This window comes from Melozone crissalis, unplaced genomic scaffold (genome assembly GCF_028551555.1).
Source record: "Melozone crissalis strain CALT ecotype California unplaced genomic scaffold, PUWL_Pcris_2 ptg000027l_1, whole genome shotgun sequence".
NCBI classification, from domain to species: domain Eukaryota; kingdom Metazoa; phylum Chordata; class Aves; order Passeriformes; family Passerellidae; genus Melozone; species Melozone crissalis.
The window spans coordinates 46,103,861-46,125,809 of record NW_026535805.1 but is presented as its reverse complement, the minus strand read 5'-3'; positions in this window follow the sequence as shown (position 1 = coordinate 46,125,809).

Genomic DNA, 21,949 nt, shown 5'->3' with positions numbered 1-21,949 from the left:
GCTAATGATGTTGTGTGTTACTTCATCAGTTTTGTCTTACTGACACCAGTCTTGGTAAGGGAAAAACAACTAAGGACTCTGATATTTACACACTTAGTGTTGTGCTCTATATTCAGAGGGAGCTGTTAAAAATTAAATTTAAAATAAGGCAAAAGTATTAAAAAGCACAAAACTCACTATTTTTCAATAGATTTTCCGTCTGGACTTTTTTTCTGGAGTGAAGTAGTCTGTGGAGTTGCAGAGGCAATCTGACACAAGCAGTAAGAAGCTAAGAGCAACATAAGCAGCCATCCATGCCTCCTCTCACCCTGGGTGGGAATGGAAAGGACTGATAAATGTGGGTTCCTTCTTGCCAAAGAAAATTGATTGCAGTGTGTAGACAAGGCTGCATTTTCAATCAGTACACAAGGCTGTCATTGTCACTCTTTGTTTAATGTCTTTTAAGCAGTAGATAAACTGGTTAACTGGCTTCCAAATGTGCTCTATTTGCAGGGGGTTTAGTGCTCTTAAGGAAGCAGTCTGCAAAGGTTTAATGGGATCTATCTAAAGAAGAGGCTGGTATCAGTTTTTGTGTTCACTGATCTAAGTATTTTTTATGGGATTCATTTGAAGTGCTTTACCTGTTTCTATTTTATTTCTTGAGGATGTATGCTTTATGAAGTTTTCATCTGGAGTGATTAACTGGAGACAAGGCTACAGGTAAGGCATGGGAGGCTGATTTGTTAATGAGATCTCCTTTTCCAAACCCCTCCTTCCTGCTCTCACAGATAGAGGATGTGCTGATAGGTTGTATAGCCCAGCTGTCATGATTCCTAAGGTGACATCAGAGCTGTTGACCAGAGATCAGCCAAACCTGCCACCCCAGGGAAGGCTTGCTAGCTCTAAGATTACCTGTGTTTGGCCAGGAACTCAGTAATACTCCAACAATATGACCTGCTCTAGGCAGGAACTTGGTCTCAGCAATCAGTGCGCTGAGAAAATTAGAATTCCTTGTTAATATAGTCTGTTTTCTTATTCTGTGCAGTATGTGGATGGCTGAGTCTCTTTTAAGTGAATGGATACACATAAAATTTGAATGGTAAGTTCAAGAAATTGCTACAGGATTAAAATGTCTATTTCTGAGTTCTGCTCAGTTCAGAAATACTCATGCATGGCTGCTAACTTCAGTGGAATTTTCTGTGGCATGGATGTTTTTTTCCAGCCTGCTTGCTTAAGAGTATGATAAGAATAGGTAAACACAAGTGTTTTGCTGAATAAGAGTAGTTCTTAAATGATTGTGTTGAGTGAGTGCCTCCAAAATAAGACTTATGTTTCCCATGACCTTGTACATATTATTGAATTTTCACTTTCCTAGCAAGATAATGCTTTGAAGACTGGAGTAAACAAATCAAAGTCCTTGAACACAGATTTGTAGGATGGCTTTGTTTTTTGTTTTCTCTTTCATAGGGTTTGCAATTTTCTCCTCAGCTTCATGTAATGGAAAGTGTTAGCAGAGCTGCCCTCAGATGGTAATCTGTATTCTCCACAAAATCAAGCAGTTTGAGTGAAGGCTGGAAAATGAGGGTAGAAGCATCTCAAAGTGAGCACTGAGTAACTTCAATCTATTTTTGTTCCCCATTAATGGATTACCTGGTGCAGAGTGAGCTTGAGTCAGTTCTCTGAAACTATTGTAAAAGTGGCAGAGGTATTGAGAGAACAAAAAGCTACATACCATCAGCTCAGGAATAGCTTGGGATAGCAGGCTATCTTGATATCCAACAAGTGTGGAATCCAGGGCTTTATTGGCACTGTTACCCTCAGACTGGACACCCTTCACTTACACATGCATACACACCTACAGATCAATTCATTATAGTCATAAAAGAAATAATATCATAAAGAAAATGTGACGGAACTAGACTTTTTTTTTGCACTCTGAAGGAGATTAGAATGAAATGTAGCATGAATTCATTGTCTTTAAACTAAGCTCTGATGAAAATGGATGTATTGAAAAGCCTGAGCTGCTGCTTATGGGGGTGATCCACAGCCAGGCAGGCCTTAATCAGCATGAAGACTGATGAGTTGAGCTGCCTGTAGTTCCCAAAACTTGTTCATTACCTGCGAACATATAGAATCCTTCTTTTTTTGAGGCTAGAGGACCAAAGTCTCCCTATTGCCCTGCTAGCTTTAGTGGAGAAGGAACTCAGACACAAGGGACAAATGCATTTTTGTAATGAATGATAGTACGGACCCCTAAGAAAACAGAACAATGAAATATCTGGGTCTTTTGGGCTGCTGGTTATAATTTAATGGTAAATGATAAAACTGTTAGGTGTTCCAGCAGCATCTGAGAATGTTTAGAGATGTGAGTAAACATTATCTTAACAAACACAGTTGTCAAAGTCACCAATTAGTATCTGTGTCATTCTCAAACAGAAAAAGCACACCTGGCTTAAACAGATACAACTCTCCCTGAAGCTAGTGGGAGCTGCTGCCATAGCCAGAGCTGAATATGGCCTGATGTCACAAATGTCTGAGAACTGAACAGAAAATCCCTATTACCAATCTCATTCTTCAACTACAAGAACATCCACTTTACCAGGAAAATATATCCCCTTTCGTATAATTTGCCAAATGTGTCCTATTCCAAAGAAAATGTTTTCTTGGGGAGAGAAAAAAAAAAAAAAAAGGTGTGGAGAAATCCAATCAGTGTTACTTAATCTTCCTCCTTTCATCTGGATGTTCTCAAGTCATTGACATTGCACAGGCTGCAACAGAACAAACAAATCAGTCATGGCATGGCACTGTTACTGGCTCAGCGTCTCTCAAGCCAACGATAAGTTATGTCTTTTTCCCCACTTTTAAACAAATGCAATTCTTCCTAGTGGGAGAAGAACAATCAGTCTTACTAATGTCAGTGTGGGTGGAGACAGTCCCATCCTTCCCTCTCCAAATACCTCCGTACACCTATAGAAAAGTTCAATACTAAGAAGTGTTTTCTCCTCTGTGCTGGGATCCTTTCTTGCAGGGCAATCAATCAATAAATAATAGTGCTGGAATTGCATAATATAATGAAGCAGGAGAAAAGAAGCAAAGAGGGCAAACTGAGGCTTTATTTCCAAGCCAGGAAATCAAAGTCTCTGCCAAGCCATGTTCTGCAGCAGGACCCTAGCTTTTGTCTACAATGCTAAGTGGCTGCTGCATAATACTGCTTTTGGTGTTAACTCAGTGAATTTTTTTTTCTTTTTTTTTTTTTTTGGTAAGATTTCCCATATTGTTCTGGTGAGCTCTGCCTGTCTGAGAACTGTACACTCCTCTCTGCTTCCCAGCTAGAGAGTGAGTCTCTCCTGTGTGGTCTGAAACATAAGGCACATGTTTGTGGACCTCTCCTTCTGCAGATCCAACCAAAATGCTCCTGCACTCTCTTGTTCCACAGCTCCACAGTTGCATGTGCTGCTGGAGGTAACCTTCGTCTCGCGGCCCTGCAGGAAGAAGTTACAAAATACAAAGTGGGAGTTAGGCTGTCTGAGGCAACACTTGGCCATTACGTGCGATGAGCTAAGGTCTGGTCACAGAGCACTTCAGCTAATGTCTCCTCCAGCTCACCCTGTTCCAGTCTGGCCTGATTGTTCCTTGGAGCTTTCCACGTTATTTGCTACGATGGGAGCAAATCACAGCATGTTCCAAATTTTTACCATGTGGTTTTGGTTCTGTTCTGCAGAATGTGTCCAGCCTAGAAATGATTCTCTTTCTCAAGCAATGCTACAAGTTATATTTGGATTCTAAACCTACAGGTGTTTCAGCAATCCTGTTCTATAACTGAGTCCTGCAGATCCCAAATTGATGTGGTTGGTTCTCAGATTTTCTTGTCTTGGACTGTTTTTCAATCAGTACTTCTTGTAACAGCCCTCACTTGGTGATTGTTTTCTGAGTGCCTTGGGAGTCACAGAAACTAAGGATCAGCATCCATCAGCTTTAATTAATGCATAATGCCCCCCCAGACACCTTTGAGAGGAAAAGAGTAGAAGTGAACAAATTTGAAGTGTAGCTTTTCAGTATTGGCCAACTAACACATCACAAAACAATGGAAAGACCTTGGACACAAATGATGTATTCTGCCTAAGATTCTGTTCTCACACATATCTTGCTACATCTTATCATTGCCCACAGAAAAGGCATTCTTCATAACAAGCAAAAAGAGGGTTATAATCTGTGGTTGACCTTTGATGGAGATAATGATACATTTTCTTTCAAAATCTGTGTGAGGCAGAGCTATTCATAGCTTCATGAAAATGTCCTGTTTAAAAACAGTGCATTGTTTTAAGTTAAAAAAATCACATTTGATTATAGTTTACAAATGTCACAATCCTAGCCCACACACAACAGTGAAGCTGTGTTGATGTGGAGATTTGACAAGAACCCCTATAGAAAAAGAAGCTGAAGAAGCTGGGATCAGTTTTAAATGTAAAATAAATACATAAAAATAAAGCCAGAAGAAAGTTCATGTTTTTAAGTTTAGAACTGGACCCATCAGATAAACATATGAGTGGAGAAAATGTGTCATAAGACTTTGTATGCTCTGTAGTGTTTAGGCCGAAAAGTTCTCCCTGGATCATCTGACACAAGTTTGGTGCTTTCAAAATTCCAGTGGAGCTTCATGTAATATTTTTTTTTTTGAGGTGTTTTTCTCATCATGTGAGTCACATTGTCTACCTTTCATCTCGGAACAATATTTTACATAACAGATCTTACAATGATTCTGAAGGGCGCAGCTGTGGTCGAACTCTCCCTGTAAAACCAGTCAATAGTAAAATCAAGGTAGAGTTTACTTCAAGATCTCAACATCAAACTCTTCATTAATTACTCTTGTTCAACCCAGAAACTTTTATTGCATTCAGACATTCCTGTCAGCAATTAAAAGACAAGTAAATCTCCTGGGAGACTGATTTTATGGGCAAAAATTAGTTGTAATATTTATTTTTCTCAGTTGTTTAGACTTAGCAATTTTCCTGATGTTCTGCAATACCTCCTTCAGTTAGTGGCCTTTTTTTTTTAGATGGCGTGACAGGCACAAAAAAAGTGCAAAAGGGCAGTTTGTGTTTGCAGTGTAGTAGAGCTTTAGGCATCTGGCAGCCAACAGGAGATTTCAATGTTTAAACATATTAAATGCTGTGTTAGCTTAAATATTGAAAGGGATGCTTGGAGAATGCAGGTTACCCATATGTAAATTTTCATCACAAACGCTGAATAAAATGAATTTCATAGGGAAAGGTCTATTTATGAAAGAGTTTGGGATCTTCTGCATTATTAATGTTTCTTGTTAAGCTTCTGGTACACTCCAAACATTTCATTCTTGCAAATGCATTAAATATTCAGGGGATGAAAGAAAGGGGATGGTGGAAAGAGGAGTAGAGAACTGAAATTTTGTGTGCCTGGACTGTTTAGGAAGTGGATTTCAAATTCTAGGATAAACAGTAGCCATAAGTGACTGCAAAAATAATGAGCATTAGGATATCTGCTAAGACAAATTTTAGCAGTGATTAAAACGTCAGCACTATCACTCAGTCTATGTAAATAGGGCAGGCTGTTCAGGCCTCTGGGTTGCTGGATCTGATATTTTACTGTGACATGATTTATTGCTGTTCTAAAGAAGTATAAACTAGGTATGAGATCTTACCACATCATTTTCTGGGAAATATGGCCTCTTGCTTGAAAACTAAGGCAGAATTTATTTTGGTTTGTAGAAGCACTCACTTAAGTACTTTATGAGCAGGGATAGATTTCTGAATCATTGTGTGGGACAAAGACTAATTAGGCTTCTAATATACTGTGTGCAGTAGAAGCAATGCAGCCTTTCTGACACACAAAGAAAAGCTAGAAACTAATTTATTTCAACACATGTGCCTCTGTTTCTCAAGGATACAGACAGCCAAAAAAGTTCATCATCTCGTATTTACTGTAGTTTCATTTAGATATCAGGTTAAAAAAAAAAGCTATCAAACTCTGATGAAATATCCTATGTAAGTTTACACAGTCACACCACTTTGATGGTCCTGGAATCCGTTCCTATTCCTTTTCAAGACATACCTGAGAAATCTTCTGTTAAATAAAAATTCATGGAGTTTTTTCCCTCTTTTTGTCAGGATGCAGTTCACAGACAAATATAGCAATTTAAAAAGAATTTGTCCAGACTTCAGCATAAACTCAGAAAAAAAAAGGGCAACTGAGAACGGATGGGAAATGATCCACCAAAATAATCATTATGTGGTGCCTTTTCATGCAACAGAAAATGAAGGGTTCAGTTTTCCCAAGAAAAGAAGGAAAACAAATACATTTGTGCAGTTTCTCAGCTGCTGCAAATAGATTCAGCTTCACTGATCTCACCAGCACAAGCAGGGCCTGAATTTTACTTTATTATTCACATTATATATCACCATGAAGATATAACATGGTCCAAAGGTAGAAGAGAGATAGTAAGGGGGGAACCCTTTCTCAAAGACAGGTCACAAAGGCAAAGACTGGGCAGAGGGGCAAAGAGTAGAGTGAGCAGATGTTTTCTGCTGACACAGTGCAAGGCTGGGCATCTCAGAGCTCAAGTGCCAGAGCTGCGGGTGAGAACTGTGGGAGCACCATCCAGAGCAAGCATGAAAATATGGAGCTGTGATCCTTCCAGCAGCAAAATCCTGGATGAACTTTCCCCCTTTAAAAACCACTTTTAATTTCACCCTCTCCTTGGCCCCTGGGGCTGTACTTCTACAAAGCAGAGCACAGATTTTCTCCATACATGTCCAGAGCTGTCCCAGTCTTGACAGGAACAAGCAGCTCCAAGTTAGTACCTTCTGAATTTTTTGCTGTGCTGCAGCTCATTTTCAGTGGGGAAGGTGGGTGGAAAGTTTTATTCCTATCTCATACGCTGATATGCAGGCTGCTCTTTTGAGGGTCGTGGGTTGGAACCCCTCAGGCTAAGAAGGGAAATTAATTGCTTTCTTTTACCTTTGGGATTGTATATTTGGGCAAAAAAAACCCCAAAACAGCCCCCCCCCCCCCCAACCCCCCCCAAAATATCATCCGAGCCAAAAAAACCCCAACAAGTAAGAAACCAGTGTGATGAGCATTTTTTTCCTTAAGATAGTTGCAAGGAAAACTGTTTGGTTTTTTTGAAGGAGTTTCACGTCCTGGCTTTCTCCGGGCTGCGAGAGCAGCAATGACAGAGATGGCCTCCTGCAGCTCTCTTATCCTGGCCTTAGTGCTCCCTAAAAAGTAGGATTCAGCAGCTGCCTGCTGAGCCTACTGATCTCAGGCAGGTCCAAGCTTGGCAAGTCAATAGTTTTGGATTCCATTAGGAAGTATCTGACTCTCCTCTGAAGATATATGGTGGTAAAGATATCCCTCCAGGACCTAAGCTGGCAGCCTGTGCTTTCCTGGAGATAACCTTAATTTGTGCCCTGGGAAAGAAGCTGGGATTAAAGATGACACTTGAGTAGATCTTCCTTTTAAAATACTTGTGAATTCTTGCAGGATAAAACAGGGACAATTCCCAAATTAAGTCTTCTCCTGCAAATATATATTTTGTGAAAGTAAGCACAAAATGCTTCATCTTTTATGTGCAGAGTGCATACAAGGTCTGAGTCTGCTGCACTGAAAAAAGTCAAAAATCAATCATACCAGGACAGGTTATTGTGTGAAACTTACATCATACTCTAAAGCTGCTGTATATTTTTACCTGTGTCTGCAGTTCCTTCTGCCTTCATTAATAGTTATCACAGGCTAATTCATTCATAAAAGAAGGCCACATTTTTGCCACTTTATCTGTTACCAAGAGTACTTTTATACAACTGGTAGTGTGTATTCTAAACTGATTTAAGCCAACTCACCTTAATAGGTTTGTTGGCTTTTGCTTGCTTAAGTTCCTGCACTAAAATATGTGCTGCTATTTCAGGTAACACGTTCTACAGTGTTCTGAAGGGAAAACAGCTCTGTTGAAAGGATCAGATCGAGTAATTTCTGATGGAAATATCATGAAAATGGAATTATTTTGAAAAGAAAAATGGTCATTCCTTACCTGAAGTTTTGGGGTTTTTTTTTCAGATGTCATTGCTGGTGTGTTCTTTCTCATGCAAATACAGTGTTTCCCAAAACTAAAGGCACACAATATCTCATCTCTGTATGATCTAACATTCATGCAGCCCTTCCATTTAGTTCTACACAAAGCTTCCAGATGTTGCGCTTGATGAACTGAGAGGTCTTTTCCAACCTTAATCATCAAATTCCATTTCTCAGATGTGAAATTATGAATAATATTACAGAAATCAGTTGGTCTGTAACCTTACATGAAGAAAGGGGGGAGTGATTTTAATCTGTCACTACCACAGCTAGATGGTGAATGAGTTTTATAAGAGCTACTTAATGTCAAACAAATAGAAAAACAACAAACCTATTTTGAAGCCTTATTAAGCATCACTTTCCCATCAGTGCAGCTAGCTAATTTTCTTTAGAGAATGAAAGAAACTTGGAATCACATAATAGTTTGGACTGGAAGGGACCTTTAAAGATCTTCTAGTTCCAACCAGCCATGGGCAGGGACATCTTTTACCAGACCAGGTTGCTCAAAATCCTGTCCAACCTGATCTTGAGCACCTTCAGGGATGGGGCATCCACAGCTTCTCTGCTCTGCCTGTTTCAATGTCTTGCCACCCTCATAGTACAGAATTTCTTCCTTATGTTCATTGTAAACTTCCCTCTTCCTGCTTAACCCTATCTCTTGTCCTCTAAGTATAGACTTGTTAAAAAAGGTGATTTTTGGTAAAAAAATCTCTCCCTAGGTTTCTTATAAGCCCTCCTAAAGTATTGAAAGGCTGCAATAAAATTTCCCCAGAAATTTCTCTTCTCCAGACTGAACATCCCCAGCCCTCTCAACCTGTCTCCATAGGAGAGGTGTTCCAGCCCTCTGGTCATCTTCATGTTCCTCCTCTGGACTTGCTCCAGTAGATCCACATCCTTTTTGTGTTGGAAGCTCCAGAACTGAGTGAACTACTCCAGGTAGGATCACACAAGCAGAGTAGAGAGAGTAGATCACCTCCCTCAACCTGCTGGCCATACTGCTTTCTAAGCAGCCCAGAATATGATATCAAAAAATGTTTTCTAGACAGTAGAAACAGTTGAAAACAATGGGCTCTTCAGTGCTTTCTTTGTGGGGAGATTTCTCTTTCAACTGAAAAAGTCATTTACTGCTTTTGGTATCATCTCTAGGTATCAGCAAGGCCCTCTAACTTGAAGTGTGCAGGGTTTTGGTGCATAAAAATAACAAAAGCCCAGCTGAGTAGTGTATAAAGGAGCACAGTTGGAAAAACTTCATGCTTCATTCCAGACCTGGGCTTTTTCAGGCCATGCTCTCCCCCTCAATGGGTCCTGCAAGGACAGTGCTGTGCAGGTCTGGACATCTGGAAACAGGCTGGTCATGGTCCTCACCTCTGAGAGGTTACTCAACTACACAGGGCACTAGGGGTAAAGCAAGAGGAGCTGCAGACTGCTGGAGCTGATAGAAGCATTGCCCGAGCTGAAATGCTCTAGAAGTGCAAAGGATCACTGGAGGAGGACTAAACAGCAATTCACTGTACATGCCAGCAGCACCTGCCAGCTCAAGGGAAGACATGCAGAACACAGTCTTATTTTAACAGAAGTTGATTCTGCAGCACTAAGCATTTACAAAATTTTCAGTTCTGTCACATAGAGGAGGCTAGCATAAAAATTTGGTAAAGAAAATTTGGAAATGTGAAACATCTGTATCTGTATAGCAGCGCTAAGATCCCTCAGCTACTTTTAAACAGGCTTTGATATTGGCAGCAACCTGGCCATAGCAGCCCCAAGCTCAACACAGGCTGATTTATCCTTGTCAGGGGAAGCATTTGGAAGTGGTTATAGTTTAGTCAACTTCTGTAACAGAAAAAAAGTCATGAATTCTGCAAACTACAGGAAAAACAAAACATGTATGACTATCATACTCAGAGAATACTGTAGTTGGAGAGACAGCATTGTGGCTTCTTCATAGTGAAAAGGGTTAAAATTAGATGAACATATCCCTTATAAAAGACCAAATCAAAATGAATTCTACAAACTGTGTTACATAGTTATTTATGGGGTGGGTATGGATCTCTAGCATTAGTAATATACCCAGAACAGCTCCTGAGGTAGCTATGAATGATTGCTTCCAGCCAGGTCCAGCCCTTGTCCTCACCTGGCAAGCTGCACAGGACGCTCTCCTAAACCTGTTCGTGCAGTGCCTGCCCTCTCAAGTACCAACCCCAGCTCCGTCCCCAGCCCTGAAAAAATTAGTTCTCTCAGTGGGGACAGTGTGAAGACTTCTTTCCTACCTGTTTCTGTCTGTCAGTTAACCTGTTTTAATGAAATTTTCCATTGCTTTGGCACATCCCAAATGTGCCTCTGAAGAGAATGTTGGCAATGCTACATATATATTGTGTATCACATATTTCTCTACAGAAATCAGCTGGCAGACAACTTGTGAGTGCTCAGACCCCAGCTCTCTTGTCAAACCTGTATCCCCATGTGGGGTTTGACAGTAGAAAAAAGAGGCAAAATGCACTGTGGATTGTTTAGATATGCAGACATTGATTTAGCAAGTTTTACTTTCACTGGAAATATTTCTAAGGAAGTCAAAGAAGCACACTGAAGATCAAGAATTAGTCTTTGAACAATGTGCTTGGGGAGCCAAACGACTCACAGGTTATGAAGTGAGGTGGTGGTTTGGCTTTATGGGCCAAGGAATACAAGCTATCCCATGAAAATAGGCACAAACTGAAGGGCACTTGAGTGTCACGTATGTTTTCACTGCTAGAAACTGGAGAGTCACTGGAGACTTCCATCAGTCAAGGCCAAACAAAAAGCTCATTGTGAGCTGGGGTCCCAGAGGCTGCTACCACTTCATGAAAATTTTCCTGGGAAACAATGGTTGCTAGCAGAGCTGGGCAGCCCTGGGCTGGAAGAGTTGTCACAGAGACAGATGCATATTACAAAGAAATATGCAACTTGTTCTCCAAAACCCCTGAAAGAACAAATGCAGTTCAAGACTCTCCTCAAGCAATTTGTCAAACAGACAATAGCTTCATTAAGTTGTAAAGGGCAGGGATCCTGGGCCTTGGGAAATGAGGACAAGCAGTGTCCATGCTGCCATGGGGATATGGGGTGCCTGGTGGTCTCCAGAGGGGTGGCTGCAGCTATGGCAGTGTGTGGGACTGCAGGGTAGTTGGGACATGGAGTATAATGGATGTTTTATGTACTAGAAATGCTGCACTGGACTACTGATCATTGTTTGATGGCGGTGCTCTTTTGCTTCTCTTGGGAGAGGAGTTGTTGAGGAAACTCAGCCTTTATGAGGCCCTTGCGAGAGCCAGCCAGGAGGATTGGCAGTGGCACTCAGCTCCAGTGGCAGTGTCCACTGAGGAGAGGTGACCATAGGCACTGGGTTAAACTCACTGCTGCCACACTCCTCATCATTCCAGAGAAGCACAGGAGAAACCCCTTCCCATATGTGCTCCAAGAAGACTGTTTACACATTTGACCCAGGACACAATACCCAGAAACTCCTTAGGGGAAGGAAAGGGCATCGAAACCTCCTTTGCCTCCTCCCACAAGGGACATAACCCCTCAAGGGTTCGTGCTCGCTCATGTTCTCCACAGCCGTTGTGGAGCTGTGGTTGGCTCCTATAGGATGGAAGAGCTTCAAAGGGCAGGGTGGAGAGCACTTTCACCCAGAACAGCCCCGGCCTTGTGGCAAGGGCGTGGGTTTTGATTTCCTCGGGCACAGGAGGGTGTAAACCCCAGCTTTCCCACATCTAGGGTAAAAGCCCTGACCACAGAGCTCTTGAATGTGGCAGAGAGGAGCAGCAACAGCTGCCCCTGTGCTTAGCAGAGCAGCAGCTCTCTGTGCCTTGGGAGTGTTCATTGGCTCTGCCCCTTGGGCAAGATGGGTGCAGGTGCAGGAAAGCTGAGTTCATTGGATCTGACGGTGCCAGAGTGCGAGTTTACTGGGTGCCATGACATGAGAGGCATTTCTGGACATGCCCACAGCAGAATTTCAGGAGTCTGGAGAATTTTAATGTGAAAAGCTGGCGCCTCCGGAGCTTAGGCACTTCCAGGGTGTGGCAAAAAATAAGCAGGAATTTAGACAACTGCAGTTTTAAATGTAAGTGCTTCATCCTGCTAGAAATAAATCCTCCTTTCCTTCTGTCCGGCTGGACACAGTTCCCTGAATTTGCAGTGTAAGTCCTTGCTGAGTAGGAACAGTTCTTCTCCATTGCAAGGAGCATTATGCCTAGCAAAAGAGTAAAAAATGTCAGCAGAGATGATGCCACAATGTTCTGACTCTATAAGATTTATGGGGCTGTGGGAAGCTATTTTGGATGAATCATAAATAATTGCATGTAACATACTAATGTAGCTGCAGAATGGGTGTGAGTTTGATTTTTTCCATTAATTCAAAAGACTCTCCTTGTGATCATTTGGGAAAAGTAATTTAGCAAAATCAAGCATAAGTCAAGGTAACTTAAATTAGAAAGAGATCTTCCTAAATGGTTAAAAATGAAATGAAAAACAGAGGAAGAAATAAAACTAGGTATCATAATCCAACAGCCTTGTTAAGGTTGTTGAGAAAAAGTAGAAACCTTTTCTACATGAAACAGTTCATAAAACACATGCATACCTCTTAATATATGACTGCAGAACTATTGTTTCTAATTTTATAAAGATGCCATGTATAATTTTAACAGGGATGATAAATCATGCACTTAGCAATATATGCAACACTTTCATTGATAAATGCTTTGGGCACAGTGCTAGAGTCAGCTATCTTTGATACTAACATCACATCTACCAGACTCAGTGTTTTCAGAGGCATATTTGACCTAATGCTCAAAGTCCATACAGCCAAGTGGAAAAAATTTACCAGCAACAACCAACTTGTAAGCTACTAGTGTTTCAAAGGTTTGATGTTTTGCACTGGAGGCAGATTTTATCTCATTGAACTTAGCTTATGCTGGTATTCCTCTGTGACATCAAAGAATTTCTTTTGGTTGTAAACAGTAACAGTATCAGTCCCTAACTAGAATAGCTCCTGAGGATGAGAAAAACCCCATCCTTTTTCTTTCAAGTCTCTAAATTATTGCAAAGAGACAGAGAACTCCCTGAACAATGGAGATGAATAGGAGGGTTGCACCTAAAACGAGAGGCCGAGAGTTGTGCTGAAAGAAGCTCAGCCTGGTTTTCTTACAATTGGCTCTTCAAAACGTGCTCTAAGAAGATCATATTCCCACTGCTGCAGCATTTCTTCCTACTTTTGCCTACTCAGAACAAAGCTGGGAGATTCTCTTCAGCTTGCTGTTGCTAATATGTCAGTATTGATAGCATGGGGTGTCCCAGGTTCTATGGAACAGCAACAGACCTTATGGAAATGCTCTTTTGCCAAAGTTTTTGGAAGTTAAATGGACAAGACACATAAGGAATTCAAAAAGGCAAAGAATTGGAAAGTAAAACCTGAATCAGTCAGTGACAGAGACAGGACTATAATATAAATATCCTGCTGCCAACTCAAAGACTGATTTTTTGGATATCTCTGCCTATCATTCCACATCTGTTTTTTTTTCAATAGAAGGTTGCATATAGCATGTGATTTGCCCAATAAATATGGCTATATTTCCTCCCTTTAATTTTTCCCTGTCCAGAAACAAACTTACAATTAGAACTGGCTGGCAACTTTTAACAAAATCTTTTTCCACAAAAAAAAAAAAAAAAGCTTACCAGTGGGAGTTTAGCTGGTGTGGAATTTATGGAATTTATTGCAAAAATGAAAATGGATATCTATTATTTACCTAGAAAATAAAGCACCTGGCATAAAGCCTATAACCTTTATGAGAAAGAACATGGATTTGAATCCATTTTCTAGAATGCTCAATAAATGCATATTCTATTGAGTGTTTCTATTTGCCTTTCTTAAAAAGATAATATAATCTAATGTGTAAGGCTAAGAGATTATTTGTGCAGCACCATGTCTTTTTTAACACCTGTTCTTTTCCAGTTTGAAATCTAAAAGTGGACACTTTCTCAAACACTAAAATGGATTTTAGAAATTCTACCATATAATTATACTGAATAATTCTTGGCCTTCAGATTTCTGCAATTAGTGTGTTCTTAGTGTTATGTACTCAAAAAGAGAAGTTTGAATTGTTTTGATCATGTGAGGTGGAAGAAATAGGTCATACAGAGCACTTCCATTCTGACTGGCTGGGGTCTACACTTAGACCAAGTTTCTGTTTTGGAACTCATATTCTGCACACTATTAATGACTACTACTAGTTTGTGCTTTAAATTGTCTGTTTGAACGTGTCTGACAGTAAAATCCTTTGCGTGGACAGAAGAGGGTATAAGCAGAGCCATTTTTTTCTAAATACTTGCCTGATTACTTTTGCAAATTCTTTTTGCAATGATTTCCCAGACTGTTTAATATCCAGATCAAGCACCTTGAACTTTAAGCTGGGAATGGAGTGTGAGAAGATATTAAGGAAGTGAATGCAGATGCAGATGTAGAAATAGATTTGAAGCAATTAGATGGAAGCCAGTTTATCCAGATCCTCTATCTGCCTGGTGGATATCACACAGAATTCAGTGTTCTGGTTTTCTGCCCCTCACCCCCAACTGCATGTCTTGCTGCGTAGACTTTAGGTTGCATGGCTGAGACAGTGTAAAGAAAACCTAAAGCTACTCTAGTGTCTCTTTGGGATGGACAGTGGCTCTTTGGGACTTTGACTCGGGGGGGGCTTATGCCACTACAAAAGGGCGGACATGAGCAGACTCCACTCACATTCATGCCAGTCCCAGAGTGGGGAACCTGCTTCAAAAGCCCCACAGTGCTTGAGCAGGAGCCACCCTGAAAGAGGAGAGCTGGCTTTGCACTCAGGCACTAAGTGACTTTGCTGAGCTGATTGACTGCTCCGGTGTTATTTATACCCATCGGAGGTGCAGCTCTCCATCCCCTCTAGCTTGCCTTTCCTCAGAAAGGCACTGGGAAAGTGATATTCCCAATAGGCTGAAGATAAGTATACATGTACAGAAGCTATGCAAATATATGTAGGGCAGCCTTAGTTCTCAGGAAACATATTTTCTGCTCAGTGAGGCTTATCCACTCAGGTTCAGCCAGGCTTTTACTTGTGTTCACACAATTGCTTACCAGCATATAATTGAGTAAGCTGTGGTATTCTTGCAGTAGAGGCAGACAAAACTCATTTCTGCCAGTAGATTTTTGATGTTAAAATACACTCAGTGCATAATTTGATTATTTTGTCCCTTTTTTTTTTAAGAGCCGGATTTGAAAGCAATTGAAACACACACCTGCACCTTCATCCATCAGAAACTGGAGAAAACTTTATTCAAAATCTTCTCTGATGGTTCAAAGCTGCTGATGAGATATCTTCTATGAATAAGGACTACCAGAATCACATAATTTTTTAAGCTGGGAAAGAACTCTGAGATCTCTGAGTAAATCCATTAACCTATCACTGACAACTCCACCACTAAGGCATGTCCCCATTAGAGTGTAGGATTGACATGCTACATCTGAATTCTCTTCCTTCACTATCTAATGCAAGACACAAAAACTCCTAAGAGACCACTACAATGAGTTTTCCCAGAAGTTGTGCCTGTGTTTTTTGAAGTTAATCTCTTTGCTTAGGCAAGGTTGCCTGTGCATTGAATAAAAAATGCAAAATCATTGTCTCCTCCAACACACTGGAAAATACTGTTGCTAATCATCTTGAAACAAGCTGTGACTGGCTGAGACACACAAATAAAATATAATTTTAAAAGCAAATATTTCTTGAATTTACCAGTTCCCTTACTTTCTGCTTTACATTGAAAGTGCCAGGGGCTCTTTCCTGGACTGATCTTCCTCCTGATCAAGGAAACAATAGACATGCAAGTAAGCCTAGCCACAGAAGGTTTTTGTCAGGACTAGTTCTTGCTTACAAAAGCATTTTGCAGATTTTACATAAATTCTAATTTATTAAGGGATCAGATTTTACATTAAAAACGTTTATGCTGGCCAACAGGAAAATGTTAGGTTTAGGATTTCAGGAATACTTTTTTCATTATATGCCTGCTGGTGAGCAGAAGTATTTCACTGGAATTTTGTGACAGCAACAAAACTGTATTTAATTTATTTATTTCTATTTTTTTTTTTTTTTTTTTTTTTTTTTAGTTCAGGGTCACTAAATGTATATCAGTTTGGTTAGCCATATTCATCAAATGCAGATTTAGATAATTTAGCAAAATATTGAAAGGGAATAAATGTTATTTTTGCTTCTGCCATAAAATAAGTTTTATTATTGCGACCAAAAACTTAGTCTATGTAAAACATATAGTAAGGTAGATTAATTTCTGTTTGTGCCTACTACATTTCCTAATAGCGCTTTAAAAAATGAGTTATTAAGTACCAAACATAGTATTTTCAAAAGATCTCTATGCTGTGGTCATGAGTAATGAATGTACACTCAGAGCTCTGTATGTTTCACAAATTTAATTCATTTGCAAGTTTCCTTAATTTGCTAAGCATTTACAAATAAAAAAAATCTCTATTCTAAAATTATACCCTATGTTTTTTCTCACAGCAACCCAAATTTCTTGGGAGGTCAACTAGTCATTATATTCATATGACTGGTTTTTTGAATAGTCTTTAAAATATACACAAAATAGCAACATACATGAATTGGAAACTTTGGAGCTACATCTTATCTTTTAATAACACGTCAGTTCTATAAAAGTGTGAAATGCTTCACACTGATCCCAAATATCATAATGCATTAGTACTCAGAGAGGGCGATGGTCTCTTCTAAACCTCTAAAAACAAAGAATTATTTGCCTGGGAGTAGATTACTTGAAGGTTGGGCATCCTAACAACTGGATTCTCCAGGAGCAGGAAAGACCTGTGAGCTAGCTCAAACGATGAATGAACTCTGTACATAGCCGCAGATTCTTTGGGTTGTCCTTGGGCTGTAGCACTACTAGGAATCCTACTAACAAGATTCATCATATCTCCTTGTGGCTGGTCTGCACCTCCTATTGCTGCCTTTCCCTGGTCATAGGAGGAGTGAAAAGGCAGATGCACCAGTGAGACAAGTATGGTAAAGAGAAATGTTTCTTTTGCAGAAGCCATCATTTGTGGAAGGCAATATGTTCCACCTCCTAAGCAGAGAAGTACATACACAGGGTAAATAGTCTCTGTCTCACTGGCCCTTTGCATTGATCAAAAGGTTGTTAAATTTGCAGCAAAAATGGATAACAATGAGACATACTTTTAGTGAAATGTCAGTCTTGAGAGCAGTCTTAATCAAGGCACTAAGGAGCACAAAAAAGAGAAATGTCTGAAATCGTCTGCCTGTGCAAGAATCCAATGTAATAAACAAGAGAACTGAGAACTGCTCATTTTATGGGCTTAATTTGACTTAGGCAGTATTAACAAATTTGGAAAGATATTCAGGACTTTAGGTTAAAGTTACAGAACTTAATACAGAAAGGGACCAGCTGAGTAAATCAAGAGAGTGGTCCTTCATCAGAATGAAGTTATTTCTGGACCAACATCAATTTGGAACAAAATTATATTGATGATATTAATCCTTATGGATTCATGTTTAGTGAAGAATGCCAAAATCTGCTGTTGAAAACCACACCAGACTAGTAAGAAAGACAATCGTCTCCCTAAGCATGTGTCCACACTATGCAAGGGGAATTGTCAGCACTGGAGCGTCTTTGGAATTCCATAATGCTCTAGAAGCAAATTCCCCATCCCAAAATTTTCCAAATCCAATCACAGATATTCTCTTTTAGGCCTTCACTCAATAGGTGCAGTGTACCAGTGGCGTGATTAACAATCATGTACTTGTATGTGTTATTTTATGCATTATATTAAGCAAGTCTTCCTTTTCCATCAGGATTCAATGCCAACAAATACAATAGAAAAATCTAATTGAATTCAGTGACCTTTAATGGTACTTTTTGTATTTATGCTCTCCATTTCTGGCAAATATAATATTACTTATCCTATATAGGCTGCTCTGCCAGTTTGCCTTACTTGCATGAATAGTTCCATATGCATCCTTTATTCCAAGGAATTTTGGGAGTCACTAATAGCTGGACAGGGGACACTGATTACTGAATTCCTGGCTCTGTTTTCAGTTTTGGACTGACAAGTATGTTTATATGATGCAGAAGTCAACCACAGGATGCCTAATTCATACTTACAGCACTGCATGTTCCAATTATTTTGTGTAATAATATATCATTTACTTTATAAAGACTTTTCTCATTCTATTTTATCAGAGGTCCACAGTCAAATTTAGAATCAAGTTGAACATCAGGACTTGTAATTTTTCTAAGCCTCATCTTAGAATCTTTCCCCTGTCCATGTTAATTATAAATCACATTCATCACACTGAAGGCTATTTATTTGCTTCTTCTGTTTATCTGTTTTGCCTATCTGTAATACCACAGTGGGAATGGCATGTACAATGACAAGAAAATGACCTGTGTCAAACAAATAGATGGTTTGCACACAGATAAAAAAAGAAAAACCAAAATATTTGCAACATAAATCAGTTTTTTTTCTTTCCATCTTTTTTTTATGTTGTTCAATATGAATTAATGATTTAAACTGCTCCCAGCAATAATTCTGCATCTATTCCTCTATCAAAAGATAGTGTGATATTTAATAACGTTCCTCACTGCTTCTTCTCCAAGATCTGAACAGAATTTTTATTTCTCCATAGGAAGGGAAACTGAATTTTAATGTCCTAAAACCTTAGCTTAGTCTGATTGGATTTTTTTTATATGTAAATTTCTCATTCTTCCTGTTGTGCTGTGAATGGCAGAGGTGAACAGGCCTAATAAGAGGCCCCATTTTAACTGTTTAGTCCTAGCAGAACACCACAATGTCGCCCCAAAAAAACACCTTGAACATAATGATGGCAAATTTTTCAGTGGTACTGGCAGGTATTTACTTTCAGGTTTTATTCAACCAGGTGATTGAATAAAACTACCAGCTTAAGGGACCAAGAGGGAACTGTAAATAGCACTTAAGAACCCAGAGTGTAATTCAGTTCCAGGAGAGAGGCTCAAACAAGCTGTCCCTAATCTATCTGTGTTAATATATAGTTAAGCTCTGAATCTCCTTATCACAGCTTGTTTCAGATGCTGGAAGTTTACATGATTTCAAAAGGCAACTAGAAAAATTAATATAAAAAACCTACAGTTGGAGTTATTGTATGTCTGACAACCAGTGAAGTCAATGAGGCACAAATTATTGAATGATGGACGAATATTCTTCAGTGGCACCACAAACTTCCCTAGTTGTGATGGGGGAGAACTTGTTATCAAAGAAGTCAACACTACTTGACTTCTTTGATAATAAGACTCTGAGCTAAGGTGTGACCCAGTCAGACCACTTTCATGTTCTTATGCATCAAAATACTTGAGATGGCACATGTTACTTTCTGAGGAAAGCTCCCCAACACAAGTAGTTCACGAAAAGTGTATATGTTCAGTAGAAAGGCTGCCCACCTGAGATGGTTAAATGACTATTTCCCGCTTAGGTACATTTGAGAATTATCAACAAAACATTCATAACTTTCATGTAGCTCTTCTGGATTGGATTTGGCTCTTCTGATGTCTACGAGCTGTAGGCACCTTCCCTAAAGTAACTGGTTGATGCCTCTTGAGCAATGGCCCAATGATTAGAGTACACCCAGTGACTGTGACCTGAATTTTGGTCAAGCCCTACAAGGCTGAACACAGTTACCACTGCCACAAAGAGCACACTTGTCTAGAGTAGGAAGTTCCCTTTTTGTAGGGTATTTAGAAGGAGAGGCTTTTTTTTTGTCAGAGTTGAAAGCTGAGATCCCAGGAGTACGGATTCAAGCAGGGAGAGAGATCTAGCAGGAGTGAGGCTCTCTTGAGAGGCAAGGGAGGGTACCCTGGCAAAATTCAAGGGTGTGATTTTCTCCCAGCCCATTGCTGGCATGGACTTCATTGAAAAGCAAGAGAGGAAAAGTAATGAGGAGTCTAGACAGCAAACTCTTGCATCTCTGTGGCCTTGGGGGTATACGAAAAGTCTTTTAATGTCTTCTGGATATATCTCTACATTTAAGTCAAGGAAAAGCACAAATGGAAAGCAAAGCCTTCTTTACTGAATAATTTTTATATTAAGATAATAATTTCCTATTTAGAGCAAAATTTTTGAAAGGCTTCTCACATTGCTGCTTCAAGGGAATTAAGGATGGTCTGTTTCCCTGAGCTTGGCACCACTGAAGGGAAGCAACTGGAGGGAAGGGCTGAGGAGGCAGAAGGAGGACAGCTACTAATGACAGAGCAATCTACATTTTCCTGTGGAAGGCAAATAAGAGATAACCACAGCAAATGGAGGATTAAACTGTGAACAATGTTTGCTTAAACCTAGAGTAATTTCTAGCTACTATTGCTTGATTTCCAAGCAGTTAGCTGCCAAATTAGAAAAGTTTGTATCAAATGACTGAATATGATTACACTTAGAGGTGTATTAGGATATTCATGTTTGTAATAATTAATAAGCTTGTTTGTTATGGCTGCTTTGAAATGTAAGTAATACCTTTTGTGTATTTTATTTCTGCTATGAACATCTATTTCAACCCAACTTTCATAAGGCTTTGCTTCACTCATTAGCTGTGGAGGGGCTCAGGCAAAATGGTACAAACCCAGACAGGTCTAAGCTTTCTCTTTCCTGAATTTCAAACTGCTGAAAGCACCTTTTAAACGAAATACCTGGCTCAACATCATTACATTCCTGCTACTTTGCACTAGGAAGAGATTCAATATTGTTTCAAATAGATATTAGCTTAGAGTGTTTTGTTCCTCTTGTTAAGTCCTGACAGTCAGTACAATCATTCATAAATATGTGGTTGAGGACAAATACAGGCAGGTGGAATTAGGCCTATATAGGTTGTACCTATTTTTTTTCAAATACACCAATAGGTAGTTTTTAATCTACTTTCTTATTTTTGAGACCATTCATGTGTCTTTCTTCTGTGTTTCTTTCATGACTATTTAGGCACATGTACAGATGAACTCCTGGTTACCTTCCTATTAATTTGTCTATTTATTATTGTCAACACCTATGCAGAGCAAGATAGAAATGAATGTTATCTTGCTGTGATGTGGTTTCAAATTTATATCAGAATTAGTAGAACATAGCTGTGCTACTTAAAAGTGGGTGACTGGTCATGGATGATGGGTTGCAAGTGGAAAATGTATATAATCCCAGAGTGACTCCAAGAAACTAAACAATTACTATTTGAGGCATAGTTGAGAGACTTAGAGTTCCCAAAGAGTTAAATGGATAATGTTTCATCCTTCCTATACACAAGACAGAAGTAATTTTCACAATTACTTGTGCACCTCAAGATTCAGATAACTTCCTGGCCCCTCCTGATTTGCCTATGATGGATGGCAGAAAAATCCTGCTTGGAGAGTTTTATCTGGTACAGAACTGAGGCCTGATGTGAAACCCATTCAAGTCAAGAAAGGCCTCCCAAAAAACAGCAGATCAAAACAGGTCTTTTGTGGAACTAGAGGGACCAAGTGTTGTGAACAGTAAAAGAAAAAAAAAATTCCCACAAAATTATCTTACTGCTTTAATCTTATCTGGGGGATGATACTAAAAGCACATCATCCAAAAAGAGCAGACTATGTCAGAGATGTCTGTCACCAGGTGACATCATCAATTATATTTTTTAATTTAGCTTTCTCATGTGTTTTATAAGGTTTTAATACATATTTCATGCCTAGTGTTTTGTGCTATTCTATGTACCAGGTGAATAAATAAAGTAATAAAAGCATGTCATTTACATTTTCATAATTATAGCAATGATAACAATGGAAGAGA